The sequence below is a fragment of the Scyliorhinus torazame genome, chromosome 9, assembly GCF_047496885.1.
Source record: "Scyliorhinus torazame isolate Kashiwa2021f chromosome 9, sScyTor2.1, whole genome shotgun sequence".
NCBI lineage: Eukaryota > Metazoa > Chordata > Chondrichthyes > Carcharhiniformes > Scyliorhinidae > Scyliorhinus > Scyliorhinus torazame.
Genome location: NC_092715.1, coordinates 16,213,251 through 16,225,443, shown reverse-complemented (window position 1 = coordinate 16,225,443; position 12,193 = coordinate 16,213,251). Strand labels below are relative to the sequence as shown.

At 50.2% G+C, this 12,193-nt stretch overlaps 1 long non-coding RNA gene across 2 annotated transcripts in view; it reads right to left on the bottom strand.

Annotated features, from left to right (window-relative positions):
• Positions 1–303: 303 nt before the first annotated feature.
• The window catches only part of LOC140429075 (uncharacterized), a 30,115-nt gene continuing 18,225 nt past the window's right edge, over positions 304–12,193 (bottom strand). The window contains exon 3 of one of the 2 annotated variants that reach the window (XR_011948979.1): positions 304–3,039. This is a non-coding gene — a long non-coding RNA (uncharacterized lncRNA). The remainder of the gene's footprint in view (positions 3,040–12,193) is intronic. The other variant, XR_011948980.1, reaches the window with a different exon arrangement.

The window sequence follows — 12,193 nt, the reverse complement described above, 5'->3', positions numbered from 1 at the left end:
TCGATTCCCGGCGTGGGTCACTGTCTGTGCGGAGTCTGCACATCCTCCCCGTGTGTGCGTGGGTTTCCTCCGGGTGCTCCGGTTTCCTCCCACAGGCCAAAGATGTGCAGGTTAGGTGGATTGGCCATGATCAATTGCCCTTAGTGTCTAAAAAGGTTGGGTGGGGTTACTGGGTTATGGGGATAGGGTGGAGGTGTAGTCTTAAGTAGGGTGCTTTTTCCAAGGGCTGGTGCAGACTGGATGGGCCGAATGGCCTCTTTTAGCACTGCAAATTCTATGAGTCCACTTTCACTGCCCTCTCTTTTTAAAAAAAATATTTTTATTAGGGTATTTGCAAGTTTTTATAATAATAACAATAACAGCGACATAACCAAGGTACAATAAACATTTCCACCCCCATCACAATCTTCACACTTTGGAATACTGTTTCTGCTGACATTTTAATTTTCCCCGAGAAAGTCGACGAACGGCTGTCACCTCCGGGTGAACCCGACCAAAGACTCTCTTAAGGCAAACTTTATTTTCTCGAGACTGAGAAACCCAGCCATGTCACTAACCCAGGTCTCTGCACTCGGGGGCTTCGAGTCCCTCCACATTAACAAGATCCGTCTCCGGGCTACCAGGGAGGCAAAGGCCAAGACGTCGGCCTCTTTCGCCCCCTGAACTCCCGGATCTTCCAACACTCCAAAGATCGCCACCTCCGGACTCGGCACCACCCGTTGAGCTTTGAGTACCGTGGACATTGCCTTAGCGAAACCCTCTAAGCTTCGGGCATGCCCAAAACATGTGGACATGATTTGCTGGGCTTCCCGCGCACCTCGCACACCTGTCCTCTATCCAAAAGAACTTGCTTATCCGGGCCACCGTCATGTGTGCCCGGTGGACTACCTTGAATTGTATCCGGTTAACCCTGGCACATGATGAGGAGGTATCAACCCTGCTTAGGGCATCCGCCCTTAGACCCGCCTCTCCTAGCTCGTCCTCCCACTTGCCCTTAAGCTCCTCCACCGGAGTTTCCTCTGCCTCCAAAGGTTCCTGGTAAATATCTGATACCTTCCCCCCTTCCAACCAGGTACTGGAGACTACTCTGGCGGCGGCAGCGGGAAGGCCGGAACCTGCTTTCTCAGGAAGTCGCGCACCTGCAAATACCTAAACCCATTCCCTGCTGGCAATTCAAATTTATCCTCCAAGGCTTTCAAGCTGGGGAAGCTCCCATCTATAAATAGATCCCCCATCCTCGTAATTCCTGCCCTCTGCCATCTCCGGAACCCACCATCCAGCCTACCCGGTACAAACCGATGCTCCCTCCATTCTCTGAAATCTCCTCCTTTGCCCCCAGATTCTCAGAGCCGCCACCACCACCGGACTTGTGGAGTATCGGGCCGGCAAGAACGGAAGAGGTGCCATTATCAGTGCTCCCAAACTTGTGTCTTTACATGACGCTGCCTCCATCCGCTCCCAGGCCGACCCCTCCTTCCACTGCCCTCTCATAGAACATAGAACATACAGTGCAGAAGGAGGCCATTCGGCCCATCGAGTCTGCACCAACCCACTTAAGCCCTCACTTCCACCCTATCCCCGTAGCCCAATAACAGCTCCTAACCTTTTTGGACACTAAGGGTAATTTAGCACGGCCAACCCACCCAACCTGCACGACTTTGGGCTCTCAGGTGGCACATTCCAGATCATGCATAAAATAACACTGTGGCCAAAATATTCCGGCTTTTCCCGCCAGCGAGATCTTCCGGTTCGGCCGATGATGACCCATCAATCGACCCACTCAAGACCAACTTAATCTTTCCTAACCTCAGGAATTCCAGCAGGTCACTCACCCACACCCCCGCTTTTAGTCCACACCTATCATCCACCCCCTCAAAGAACGTGCTCATCCTAGCCACTGTCATATGTGCCCCACAAACTACTTTGAACTTGCACACGAGGAGGATGCATTAACCCTCCTGAGGGCCTATCCGAGAAACTGTTGGGGTCCAGTCCGGAATCGTAATAATCCTTACAGTGCAGAAGGAGGCCATTCGGCCTATTGAATTCTGCACCAACCCTCTGAAAGAGCATTCCACCAAGGCCCCCCTTGAACGTGCAGACTCCGCACAGACAGTGACCCGAGGCCGGAATCGAACCTGGATCCCTGCCGCTGTTAGACACCGGTGTTGTTGAAGCTGTACTCAGCCAGGGAAGTGGAAGCTCTTCCATCACAGTCCTGAAGCCAGATATGATGCGATTTGGCCCCCCCGAGCGGAGTGTTTCCCAGCGGCGGGGGGCTGCCCGCCATTGGCCAGTGGCAGGTTTTCCTGGTCCCGGCACTGTCAATGGCATTTCCCCGTTGAATCCACCCCACACCACCGGGAAAGCCATGGCGACGGGACCAGAAGATCCCTTCAGGATGAAGACCTCGTATTCCCTTGGGTTCAGAAGATTGAGGGCTGATCTAATTGTGTTGTTTAAAGTGGTAACGGAATTTGTTTAGGTATTTAGCGAGAAACCTTTTTCTCTGATGAGTGGAGTCCAGAACAAAGGACATAACCTTAGTAGATAGATTATTGGTACTGAATTGTGATTTTGACCCAGTGATAGTGAAGGAACGGCGATATATTTCCAAGTCAGGATGGTGTGTGGTTTGGAGGGGAACTTGTCGGTGGTAATATTCTCATATGTCTGCTGCCCCTGTCCTTCTAGGTGGTAGAGGTTGCAGGGTTTGGACGGTGCTGTTGAAGGAGACTTGGCGAGTTGCTGCCGTTCATCTTGTAGATGGTACTGTGCGTCGGTGGTGGAGGGAGTGAATGTATAAGTTGGGGGGGGGGGGGCGTTGCCAATCAAGCAGACTGCTAACTAACATCCTCGATGGTGTTGAGCTTCCTGAGTGTTGTTGGGGTCTTGTCCATCCAGGCAAGTGGAGATGATTCCATCACAGCCCTGTCCCCTGTCTTCGGTGTGTCAGGAGGTGAGTTACTGGCCACACAATTCCCAGGCTCTGAAATAGAAAGAGGAAGTGCAGGAAAAACGTAGGACGTCTGGCAGCACCTGAGGAGAGAAAAACAAAGTTAATGTCTTGTGTTCAATATAACTCTTCTTTGGAACCGCAGAATATTGGAAATAGAAGTAGAAGTAGGCCATTCAGGCACTTGCACCTGCTCCGTCAATCAACAAGATCATGGCTGACCCTTCACCTCAACGGCATTTCCCCGTACTATCCCCAGATCCCTTAATGTCTTCGATCTGCTGCCTGGGGAAAGCGGGCAGCATAATCAAAGATCCCTCCCACCCGGCTTACTCACTCTTCCAACTTCTTCCATCGGGCAGGAGATACAGAAGTCTGAGAACACGCACGAACAGACTCAAAAACAGCTTCTTCCCCACTGTTACCAGACTCCTAAACGACCCTCTTATGGACTGCACTCATCTCTTCACACATCTTCTCTACTGAGTAGCACTACACTCCGTGTGCTTCACCCGATGTCTATGTCTACGTATTTACATTGTGTATCTATCGTATGACCTGTATTTTTCATGTATGGAACGATCTGTCTGGACTGTAGGCAGAACAATACTTTTCATTGTACCTCGGTACACATGACAATAAATCAAATCCAAATATGTAAAAGTCTAGCGATCTCTGACTTGAACATACTCAATGACTGTGCTTCCACAGCCCTCTGGGTAGGGAACTCCTCAGATTCTCAACCCTCAGACTAACAACCTGTATATGGAAAGATACGTTAATTTAAGGAAATAAGGAAATCCCCCGCTGGGTCGGAGAATTGCCGGGGGGCGGCGTGAATCCCGCCCCCGCCAGCTGCCGAATTCTCCGGCGCCGGAGATTTGGCGGGGGCGGGAATCGTGCCGCACCAGTCAGCGGCCGCCAGCAGCGGCCCCCCCCCCCCCCCGGCGATTCTCCGGCCCGCGATGGGCCGAGTGGCCGCCCGTTCTTTGCCGGTCCCGCCGGCGTAAATTAGAGTAGGTCCTTACCGGCGGCGCGGGCGGCCTCTGGGGTCCTCTGGGGGAGCGGGGGGGATCTGGCCCCGGGAGGTGCCCCCACGGTGGCCTGGCCGGCGATCGGGACCCACCGATCCGCGGGCGAGCCTGTGCCGTGGGGGCTCTCTATTCCTCCGCGTCGGCTGGTGCGGTCCTCCGCCATGGCCGACGCGGAGATGATCCCCCCCTGCACATGCGCTGGGGTGACGCCAGCACATGCTGGCGCTCCCGCGCATGCACCAACTCGCGCCGGACGGCGGAAGCCCTTCGCCGCCGGTTGGCGTGGCGCCAAGCCCCTTCCCCGCCGGCCGGCGCGGCGCAAACCACTCCTGCACCAGCCTAGCCCCTGAAGGTGCGGAGGATTCCGCACCTTTGGGGTGGCCCGACGCCGGAGTGGTTCCCGCCGCTCCTCGGTGCCAGCAGCCCCCGCCCCGCCGGGTAGGGCAGAATCCTGCCCGAGGTGTCTGTTACCCACTTGCTGGAGGTGAGGCATGGGGCCCATATTAATGTCTTGTCCTGAACAGACAGATGTGGAGGAAATTGATGTCCCACTAAGCACTTGAGGCTACAACTAGCAAACTCCCAGTGGGGACAGGTTAGGGTCAAAATGGAAGCAGGTGGGTGAAGCGGCGAGTGGATGGTGGTGGAGTTTATGACTCTAACTCACTAGATTATCGCTTTTCACAGTAACGTCATTGCAGTGTTAATGTAAGCCTACTTGTGACAATAATGAAGATTATTAGATTACCTTTACTAGAGTTACAGGTCTGCAGCAGATATCTCAGACATGTACGAACATGCAAATTGATGCTTGAAAGAGTTAAGGACCTGACGGTATAATCCATGCTCCCGGCTCGTGTTCCAGCAAACTGCTACTTACCATAAATGTTAACCGCAGCACAAAGTGAAATCACTTTGCCAAAATATTGAGACATTTTTGGGACATCAATCCTTGGCTCTTACAGCAGGCATTTGCATTTATAGGTTGTGTACAAAGGTCCCAGGGCATTTCACTGAGAAGTGAGTAAACAGATAGTGGATTGAGACAGAGAAGACATTTGAGAAGAGGTCACAAAAGAATCATAGAATTTACAGTGCAGAAGGAGGCCATTTGGCCCATCGGGTCTGCACCGGCCCTTAGGGCAGCACGGTAGCATTGTGGATAGCACAATTGCTTCACAGCTCCAGGGTCCCAGGTTCGATTCCAACTTGGGTCACTGTCTGTGCGGAGTCTGCACATCCTCCCCGTGTGTGCGTGGGTTTCCTCCGGGTGCTCTGGTTTCCTCCCACAGTCCAAAGATGTGCAGGTTAGGTGGGCTGGCCATGATAAATTGCCCTTAGTGTCCAAAATTGCCCTTAGTGTTGGGTGGGTTTACTGGGTTATGGGGATAGGGTGGAGGTGTGGACCTTGGGTAGGGTGCTCTTTCCAAGAGCTGGTGCAGACTCGATGGGCTGAATGGCCTCCTTCTGCACTGTAAATTCTATGATTAGGAAAGAGCACCCTACTTAAGCCCACGCTGCCACTCTATCCCCATAACCCAGCAACCCAACCTAACCTTTTTGGACACTAACGGCAATTTACCATGGCCAATCCACCTAACCTGCACATCTTTGGTGGACTGTGGGAGGAAACCGGAGCACACGGAGGAAACCCACGCAGACACGGGGAGAACGTGCAGACTCCGCACAGACAGTGACCCAAGCCGGGAATCGAACCCGGGACCCTGGTGCTGTGAAGCAACACTGTGCTACCGTGCTGCCCGTGAATTGAGCTCTAAGGTGGTTTTAAAGGAGGAGGTGGAGAAGTGAAGAGGTTTGGAAGTAATCTGCGAATGTGGGGCCTGTCAATGCTTTATTAATTACACTGTTACGGTTTAATGGCAATGACAATGTGAAAGAGATGATGGGTATTTTGTTTTGTGCTCGGCCGTATAAATGGGGATTGCTGGGATACTGGGGTTGGAGGTCCAGGCAGCGGGCGGTTTAGCCGAGGCGGTCACCCGGCCCAAATGTCTGCCCGTCTTCCGTGGCTATGTTAGCAGCTGGGTGTCCCTGGAAAGGTAGCGTGTGGTGTCCGCTGTAATGCTAAAGGCCTTCAGCGACTGATGGGCACCTGTTATGATGATGGAGGAAAAACCCTGGAATTATACACGGCAATATTGGACTTTAAATAGACCTGAGTTTGTATTTTTAAAAGCACACTGTGGTATTATCATAACTGTAAGAACTGTCAGGGTTAATGAAATGTCTAGAGCAGCCACTAGAGGGAGCTACAGCTACAAGTATATAAGACATTGATGCTAAGCCTTGTGGGAGAGTGTAGTGCAGGAGTTAGCTAGACACAGACAGAAGTAAAGATAGTGTGAGTAAGAGCAGATCATAGTTTAGAACAGCATTAAGATTAGTTGTAGATGAGTGTAGTTTATATGTTTATAATCAACTGTGTATTATTTAGGAGTACATGTCGATTCCAGTAGTGTTAATAAATTTATAGCCTTGTTCAAGTTCATTTTGTGGTCTTTGTGAACACTATGCCAACCATCCTAAATTTAGCAAAACGAAGACATCACAGACACAAGCCTCGAAGATGGCTGAGAATGTACCATTTTCCACTGACAGGAATGGCTGCAGGGTCTTTCTCTAAGGAATAATGGACCCCCTCCCAGCGGTTCCAGACATGGTCACCCTAAAAGAATCCAAAGGGGGTTGAAATCTAGCCGAGAGAGCTGCCCAGTGTCGGTCTGGGTGTGTGTGTGTGTGTGCACTGTAAAAAAAGCAGCTGGGAATTTGCTACACTGAAAGAGATGCAGTAACCAAGGCATCCCCAGCAGAAATAGACAGCTTTTGTAGGAACATCCAAAACTTTCCCTCTGACTACAAAAGGTGATCAGCCAGAAGCTGGAAATCATAGAATCATAGAATTTACAGTGCAGAAGGAGGCCATTTGGCCCATCGAGTCTGCACCGGCTCTTTGAAAGAGCACCCTACCCAAGCCCACATCTCCACCCTATCCCCATAATCCAGTAACCCCACCCAACACTAAGGGCAATTTTGGACACTAAGGGCAATTTATCATGGCCAATCCACCTAACCTGCACATCTTTGGACTGTGGGAGGAAGCCGGAGCACCCGGAGAAAACCCACGCACACACGGGGAGGATGTGCAGACTCCGCACAGACAGTGACCCAAGCCAGGAATCGAACCTGGGACCCTGGAGCTGTGAAGCAATTGTGCTAACCACTGTACTACCGTGGTAAACCAAGAACCAAAGAACCAAAGTATTTCTACCGGACTACAGAGCAACTAAACCAAAGAAACAACCACTGGAATCAATTGTATCGGCCACAGTGCAACATCATCTACTCTTGACAACTCGATGGCTGGTTTAGCACACTGGGCTAAATCGCTGGCTTTTAAAGCAGACCAAGGCAGGCCAGCAGCACGGTTCAATTCCCGTACAAGCCTCCCCGAACAGGCGCCGGAATGTGGCTACTAGGGGCTTTTCACAGTAACTTCCTTGAAGCCTACTTGTGACAATAAGCGATTTTCATTTCAACGACTGCTCGGTATAATCGTTGTTTATATTAACTTACTACGGACTCAATTCTTACTTCTAATTTGTAGTAATATAGATGCATGTGTTCTACCATTTCTTCTTACCTTTTTAATAGTTAAAAAATTGATTATGTTAACTCAGGAAACCTAGGGGCTGTTTAGCACAGGGCTAAATCGCTGGCTTTGAAAGCAGACCAAGGCAGGCCAGCTACATGGTTCAATTCCCGTAACATCCTCCCCGAACAGGTGCCGGAATGTGGCAACTAGGGGCTTTTCACTGGAACTTCATTTGAAGCCTACTTGTGACAATAAGCGATTTTCATTTAATTTCCTAACACACCGCAGGGGCTGGATTGCATCATTCGTCCGGAAATGACATTTCTTGATTTAGTTTGTGAAGTCCTTTGAACCTTTATCCTTTCTGATGTCGCAGTACCCCTTTAAAGAGCTGTTTCCATTTTAATTAGTTTACTTTATTGACTGGTTGCGTTTCAAAAGAGTTACACTGGGGCTTGAAGTAATGTTGACTGTGAACAAAGTCAATAAACTCTCTCTCCAGCAAAGGAAGCAGCTGCGACTTCGCCTTGGCTCCACCGACTGGGTGAAGGGATTTACGGAGCCAGGGAGGGAAGAGGCTGTGAAGAGACCACAAATCCTAGTCTCTCTTTCATTTGAGGGGCAGCGCGGTAGCACAGTGGTTAGCACTGTGGCTTCACAGCGCCAGGGTCCCGGGTTCGATTCCCGGCTTGGGTCACCGTCTGTGCGGAGTCTGCACGTTCTCCCCGTGTGTGCGTGGGTTTCCTCCAGGTGCTCTGGCTTCCTCCCACAGCCCAAAGACGTGCAGGTTAGGTGGATTGGCCGTGCTAAATTGCCCTTAGTGTCCAAAAAGGTTAAGAGGGGTTATTGGGTTAGGGGGAGAGGGTGGAAGTGAGGGCGTAAGTGGGTCGGTGCAGACTCGATGGGCCGAATGGCCTCCTTCTGCACTGTATGTTCTATTCTCCTCCATTTTGCCGGGTGACTGTGAGCTTGCTTTGCGTCACTGATGAAGACCAGCCTTAGCCCTGTTGTGTTATGTACTCTGGGATAACACAGGCTGCAACTCGATGCAGCTTTGACCAAAAGATACTCCAGACTTTGAAGGAAGTTCAATGTGATTTATTGAACCATTAGCACAGTTCTCGATGAGTTCGACTCTCCTGCTAATCTTGCTATAGTAACTCAGTCTAACTAACCAGTCTGCTCTAAGCCACGTGGTGGGTGTGATGCTTCTGATCTGCCCCTGTCCTACTCTCTAAGTGTCGCCTGTGGAAAAAGACAGAGCATGTGTGCCCTGTCCTTATATATGGGTTGTGTAATGCCCCCTTGTGGTAGTGTCACCTCTGGGTGTCTTGACTGCCCATTGGTCGTGTCCTATTCTATGTGTTCATTAGCTGTATGTCTGCATGTCATGACGTCTCTGGTGCTCCCTCTAGTGTTTACCTAGTCGTAGTGCATTGACATGAACCCCTTGTGTATTTACAGTGGTGCATAACACCACAACACCCTACGCCTTTGGTCTCTCTGTTCGAAAACACCCTTCAGTCTCTTCTTCAAGAGATATTTCATCCCATGCTTTGTCCCCCCCTAAATGTATTACCTCACACTTAACCACTTTAAATTTCATCTTCCACCAACCTCTCTATTGTTTCTCACCTACATCTGTCTTCAATCCTGTTTGCCATGAAATGGAGATGCCGGCGTTGGGCTGGGGTGAGCACAGTAAGAAGCCTTACAACACCAGGTTAAAGTCCTTCACCCGAGGAAGGAGCAGAGCTCCGAAAGCTAGTGTTTGAAACACGCCTGTTGGACTTTAACCTGGTGTTGTAAGACTTCTTACTGTGCTCAATCCTGTTTGACTTTGATCCCAGGGGTGCGTCACTTCCAGCCCATGGCCAATTCAAGCAACCCCCTTTCATCCTAATTCTGCTAGCTATGTCCCAAACAATTTCCCCCCCACACTACGCCAGTTCCTCTTTTGTTGGACATTCAGATTCTCCTTTGACAAACCCGTCTTGCCCTTCACGAGTTAATTTTTAAAAAATTATTCTCATTGGTTTTCACATTTTTATGTTACACATTCTAGTTCGTACTTAGAATTGACAAGTTTCATCGTGTGGGTCAAAGCAACCAATGAAAAGTTAGAAATTTAAAAATCACAACTGAGAGATAAGCAAAAGAAGAACGGGAAGTCGAGAATAACAATGATATAAACAAACAAGGATCATTATACATGATATACCCTCAATTATGACACGAGAGAGTGTACTCGTAAAACGAAGGCTTTAAAAACAGAGAACTTTGCCAGCCGGAGAGATGAGTGCCCACTGAGCGCCGCCCACAGGACGTCACCTTATATCCGGCCCCTAGGAGGTGGAGCCGGAGGCGGAGTCCCCCAGGGTTCCAAACCTGGTCTAAAAGGGACATTACATGCATGATCTTAAAGGCACATTACCCATTCATCACAATACATATTTACATATTGTGTCGTGTGCCCGCACCCCCCCCGCCCCCCCCCCGCACCCCCCACCTCCCCCCCCCACCTCGGTTGGCCCTGGCTTGTCTTGCTCAGCCTGTTGTTGCTCCCTCAGCCTCTGCCTTTCCCTGTTGCCCTTGGGCTTGTTTCTTGCAGCTATGTCACTTGCAGTGGATCAAATGAAAAGGGATTTCTGCAGATGGGACATGCTCCCGCTGGCGGGGAGGGTCCAGATGACAAAGCTGATGGTCCTTCTGAGACTGCTCTTCTTTTTTCAATGTCTTCCGATTTTTATCCCAAAGGCTTTTTTCAGGAAAATGAACGTGGCGATAATGGGTTTTGTGTGGGTGGGTAAAACCCCGAGAGTAAGGAGGGCACTCCTGGAACGGGGTCGCGGAGAGGAGGGCTTGGCTCTCCCGAGCTTTATTAACTATTACTGGGCGGCCAACATATCGATGGTCAGGAAATGGGCAGTGGAGGAGGGGTAGGTGTGGGAGCGAGTAGAAGCGGCAGCCTGGAAGGGGACGGGTTTGGAGGTCTTACTAACGGCGCCTTTGCCGTTCTCGCCGGCTTGGTACTCTACGAGCCCTGCGGTGGTGGCAGGCCTTAGGGTGTGGGGGCAATGGAAAAGAACAAAGAACAAAGAAAATTACAGCACAGGAACAGGCCCTTCGGCCCTCCCAGCCTGCGCCGATCCAGATCCTTTATCTAAACCTGTCGCCTATTTTCCAAGGATCTACTTCCCTCTGTTCCCCGCCCGTTCATATATCTGTCTAGATGCATCTTGAATGATGCTATTGTGCCCGCCTCTACCACCTCCGCTGGCAAAGCGTTCCAGGCACCCACCACCCTCTGCGTAAAACACTTTCCACAGACATCTCCCTTAAACCTTCCCCCTCTCACCTTGAAATCGTGGCCCCTTGTAATTGACACCCCCACTCTTGGAAAAAGCTTGTTGCTATCCACCCTGTCCATACCTCTCATAATTTTGTAGACCTCAATCAGGTCCCCCCCTCAACCTCCGCCTTTCCAACGAAAACAATCCTAATCTACTCAACCTTTCTTCATAGCTAGCACCCTCCATACCAGGCAACATCCTGGTGAACCTCCTCTGCACCCTCTCTAAAGCATCCACATCCTTCTGGTAATGTGGCGACCAGAACGGCACGCAGTATTCCAAATGTGGCTGAACCAAAGTCCTATACAACTGTAATATGACCTGCCGACTCCTGTACTCAATACCCCGTCCGATGAAGGCAAGCATGCTGTATGCCTTCTTGACCACTCTATCGACCTACGTTGCCACCTTCAGGGTACAATGGACCTGAACTCCCAGATCTCTCTGCACATCAATTTTCCCCAGGACTCTTCCATTGACCGTATAGTCCGCTCTTGAATTAGATGCATCGCCTCGCATTTGCCTGGATTGAACTCCATCTGCTATTTCTCTGCCCAACTCTCCAAGCTATTTATATTTTGCTGTATTCTCTGACAGTCCTCCTCGCTATCTGCAACTCCATCAATCTTAGTATCATCTGCAAACTTGCTAATCAGACCACCTATACCTTCGTCCAGATCATTTATGTATATCACAAACAACAGTGGTCGGAGCACAGATCCCTGTGGAACACCACTAGTCACCTTTCTCCATTTTGAGACACTCCCTTCCACCACTACTCTGTCTCCTGTTGCCCAGCCAGTTCTTTATCCATCTAGCTACTACACCCTGAACCCCATACGACTTCACTTTTTCCATCAACCTGCCATGGGAAACTTTATCAAACGCCTTACTGAAGTCCATGTATATGACATCTACAGCCCTTCCCTCATCAATTAACATTGTCACTTCCTCAAAGAATTCTATTAGGTTTGTAAGACATGACCTTCCCTGCACAAAACCATGCTGCCTATCACTGATAAGTCTATTTTCTTCCAAATGTGAATAGATCCTATCCCTCAGTATCTTCTCCAACAGTTTGCCTACCACTGACGTCAAGCTCACAGGTCTATAATTCCCTGGATTATCCCTGCTACCCTTCTTAAACAAAGGGACAACATTAGCAATTCTCCAGTCCTCCGGGACCTCACCCTTGCTCAAGGATGCTGCAAAGATATCTGTTAAGGCCCGTTATTTC